Genomic DNA, 4,320 nt, shown 5'->3' on the forward strand with positions numbered 1-4,320 from the left:
GCTCGCGCTCGGCCGGGGGGCGCAGGGAGAGGCCGGGCGCCCGGCCGCTGCGGCAGCTTCGCGGCGGCGCCGGCCGCAGCCCGTCCTCGGCGCGACCTTTGCGGCGGCTGCGGCGCAACCATTTTCTTGCCGCGCCGGTGGCCGCCGCGAGCGCCGTGGGCCCCGCTCTGCGGGCGCTGCACTAGCGGGGGGCTGCTGGCGCGGACGCGCGGCCGGCCTCGCTGTCCTGGGCCCGGCCGGGCCCGCGCCCTCCCAGGGGCTGCCCGCGGGCGTCCCGCAAGGATCGGCGGCCTCCCTGCCGACGCCGCAGCACTGCGGGCCTGGGGACCGGCGGCCGGCCCTGGCCTGGGAGCTGCTCCCGCCAGGGTCGTCCTCTGCAGGCGTCCCGTCTGCGCCATGGGCCAGAGAGACGCTCCGGGCTCGGGGCTGCGGACAGTGCGCAGCCCGGCCAGACCCTCCCGTTGGGCAGGCGCCGCGCTCCAGCTCGTCCGCGGCTTTGTCTTCGCTGCTGGTTGACTCTAATGGTCATCCCAGGGGGAGCCGGAAATGGGTGCTGTTACGGGGTCCCCGCCAAGCAGCCGGGCTGGTCGTCCTCCGTGCGGGGAGACTGGCAGGGCGCCCAGCCAGCGCGCCTGTTACTCCTGCTGGCATGAGCCCAGGTGGCCCCGGGGCCCTGGCTGGAGCCCGGGCAGGTGTTGCTCCAGGCGGCCCAGAGCCTGGGCTCGGAGCTCCAGTCTGCAAACTGCTGCACCTGCTTGTCCTCCTCACCTCAAATGGCCCCCGGTCCCACCCAGTTCACAGGTGGGGCTACCTGAGGCTTGTGTGCTTTGCTTAAGGCCACCTGGGGAGCTGTTGGCATCCAGTCTGCAGGCTCTTGCTGGCCCGACGGCCCCCGCCTTTGCCTCGGATCCCTTGGAGCTGTGCGGGGGGAGGGATTCTGCCCCCCTCTGGCCCAGCCAGGCCTGTTTCTGCAGCTGCGAGGAGCTGCTTTCGCTGCCCGGCATCCTGAGCTGCTGGCTGTGCCCTGCGCACCTGCCCCCTCGAGGTTACTTGCGCCTGTGCGGATGAGGCCCGTCTGCTCCCAGAGTGCTCCTAAGGAGCTGCCCTGGCTGGAAGAGGCTGGGCTTGGGTGTCCACGTGTTGCCCTGGCCAGTTCGGTGTGGCTGCCGGATAGGGCCACTTGAGTCCCGGGGGCCACGGCGGCGGTGCATTGCCAGCCTGGGGTGGGGCAGGTGGCCACAGGCACTGGAGGGGCACTCCAGACGGTCGCCCTGATCCCCCCCACAGGCTGCAGCTCAGCAGAGCCACCTCGCTGGCAGCCGGTGCTCCCAGGGGATCGGGTGGTGTTCCCAGCCCCCCCAGGGATGCCCCTGGGGATGGAGCCCCGAACCTTCTACATGCCAAGTGGGGCATGCTGCTGAGCCATGGCCTTCACTCCCCACTGATCCCTGTGCCATGGCAGGGCGGGTGCTCCTGCTCCCCCCACACCGCCTCTGCCTTCTCCTCTGCCATGGATCCCGCAGCCAAGGGGGGGAGAGGGCCTCCCTCTGCGGGGGTGCTGGGGAGCCGTGGTGGGTCGGGCTGGGGCGGGCAGGCAGGCAGGCAGCTGCAGCTGTGGGGTGGGTGGGCCCCGGCGTGATCCCACAGAGTCCAGGAAAGCAGGTGAGGGGTCCCCTGGAGCACCGCTGCCCCGGGAGCCGGAGCGAGGACCAGCTCTTGCTTCTCATGGGGTCTTCCCAGCAGCCCCGTGGGAGCACGTGGGGCAGGCCCGTCGTTGCCGGAGGGGCAAGTTGATCGGATCAGGTGGCTTTGGGGAGGCTGCGCAGCCCCGTCCACTGCTCCCACTGTCGGAGGGCCACAGGGGTCTCCTGGGAACATGGCCGCCTTGGTGGCGCTGCCCCAGGACCAGAATGTTCCTGTCAGGAAGGCTTGCCTGGTGCTCGATGGATGCGCCGGCTGGGGCGCAGTGCAGGCCTCGCTGTCCCTTCATTTGCTCTGTCTCTGGGTGCGATTTGTGGCTTTTGTGCTTTCACCGTTTTTATTATTTCAGTATTTGAATCTGTACATTCTCATTTGGCTTGTGGTGTTCTGAAATGTCACAAGCTATCTTTGGGAATTTCATGGAAGAGCAAGCTGAAATTAAATTGAGAAATCGCATGTGAGTGGCTGCAAGCGGCATGCACACAGAGTCAAGCCCCCCCCCCCCATGGGCTGGCACTCTTCCAGGGGCTGCAGGGGGCCCCAATCTCTGGTTCAGGGTTGGCTGTGAATCAGACGGCAAAGTCCCACGGACCTTGCTGGCATCCCAGTGGCCAGAGGGCTGGCGCTCTCCTCCTTCCTCAGGCCTTGGACCGTCTGTTTCCTTCGTGTGTCGCCAGGGCCGTGTCCAGCCCCGTAGACCCACAGTGGGTTCCCTCCCCTGGGCTGCTGGCCCCACAGGGGGTCCTGGTGGGCACACGCTTCCTGCCTGGCCGTGCAGCTGTCTCGGAGCGTGTGGCCACCAGACTGCTGCTGGTGCCCAGAGCCCCTGGCGCCCCGAACGATAGAGTTGTTTGCAGCCCTGGCAGGAGTCGGGGGTGGCGCTTGCTTTGGGAAGGGCTGCCCAGAGGGGCAGCAGGAAAGCAAGGAGGCTGCCGGGGGAAGCCTGCCTCCCTCCTGGCGGTCTGGCTGGTGGCTGGGCTCACCCCAGGAGCCCTCTGGGGAGGGCTGGTGCACCCTCAGCTGCGCCACAGAGGCAGCCGGTGTGGCCGCTCCTGAGCAGGCCCGAGCCGCAGCCTCCCTTTCCTGGCAAGTGGGCCGGGCACATGCCTTGGCCACGGCCCCCCACGCCACGCCGAGGCCCCTCCCATGCGGGCCGGTCTGTGCTCAGCCTGTGGCTGGACGAAGCGCTGCCCCGACATGCACCTGGGCCTGGAGGGGCAGCAGCGCAGGGGCGCCGGCCCACGCCTCCCGGGCTGCGGTGCCGTCAGGACAGGAGTTTGGAGCGGGGCTGGTGCGCCATGACGGCGCTGGCCCAGGCTGAGAGCCATGAGCGACTGGGCCCCAGGAGTGGCTGAAAGGGTGCGGCCCTCGGGCCACGGGGGCCGTGCCAGGCTCCTCGCTTGCTCTCATCTCCAGGATAATTGATTTCGTTTATCGCACTCACACACACACACTTATGGGCCGCCCGCAACTGCCCGGGCCTTCCTAGGCACCTTACAATTCTGCAGGGCTTCCCTGCCTGGGAAGGCCCCCCTGCTGCCCCCCTGCCCACACCGAGTGCTTTCCAGAACAGGAAGAAGCCCTGCTGGGGCGGGTCCGGGCTGCCTCGGGCTCTGCCTCCAGGCACGGGGGGCCAGAGCGGCTGCCCACAGGGTCCCTCCGGCAGGAGGGGTGCCAGGCCTCCCCGGCCCGGCGCGCAGGCAGGCAGGCAGGCAGCTCTGGCGAAGGAGGGAGCATGCGGCCAGCGGCCCAGTGGCCACTGCTAGCCTCCCCCCTCATGACTCCGCCAATCCCCTTTAAAAGCCACCCGGATGGGGCCCATCGCCACTTCCGGGGCAGCAAACCCCACAGTTTAGCTGCAGAGGGCCTTCCTTTGGCCTGCCCTAGGCCTCCCCGAGGGATGATTCCGGGTTCAAGTGTGTCAGGAGAGGGCGCAGAAAGCCCCTCGCTGCTTCCTCCACTCCATCCAGTATTTTAAGCGCCGCTGCCCTGTCTCCCCTTAATGCCTTTTTTCCAAGCTGGGCAGTTCAGTTGTGGCCCCCCTCAAAGGAGAGCCGCTCAGCCCCCCAACATTTTTGGGCCCTTCTCTGCGTCTTCTCCGACTCGGTGTCCCTTTTCAGGCAAGGCAACCAGAGCGGAGCACAACAGGCACGTGCGCTCGCACCGAGGACTGGTGTGTGGGAAGAGGGAGCTCGGCAGGCCCGCTTTCTCTTCGTTCCCAGTGGTGCCCAGCGCGGACGCGGCCTCCTTCGCGCAGCCGCGCACAGGCCGCCTCAGATCGGCCGCCCGCGCCAGCCCAAGGCCCCTCCCGGCTCGGCTCGGCTCAGCCCGCCCGGGTCCCGCCGGTGCATCCTTGCGGGGGGACCGCTTTCCCAGTGTGCGCGGCTCCACTCTGGCCCATGAGCACTGCGCCTGCCGCTTGCTCTCGCGCCCCTCGCCCAGCCAGTGGACCTTGTCAAAGGCCTTTTGGGCCCCCAGACCCCACGTGCCTGTCGACACTCGAGAGAGACCCACAGGCTGGTGAGACGAGACGGGTGCCCCTCGCGGAGGCCTGTGGACGTTTCCTCGTCAGGGCCTGTCCCTCTCAGTCTTTAACGAGGCCTTCAAGCCGTTTACCCT

The 4,320-nt window shown here is 68.4% G+C and overlaps 1 protein-coding gene across 1 annotated transcript in view; it reads left to right on the forward strand.

The window, feature by feature from the left end:
* Window positions 1-4,320, forward strand: part of RUSC2 (RUN and SH3 domain containing 2) — a 33,694-nt gene that overhangs the window by 6,585 nt on the left and 22,789 nt on the right. The window lies entirely within an intron of this gene.

Source organism: Varanus komodoensis, unplaced genomic scaffold, assembly GCF_004798865.1.
Source record: "Varanus komodoensis strain SLA01 unplaced genomic scaffold, ASM479886v1 scaffold43, whole genome shotgun sequence".
Classification (NCBI taxonomy): domain Eukaryota; kingdom Metazoa; phylum Chordata; class Lepidosauria; order Squamata; family Varanidae; genus Varanus; species Varanus komodoensis.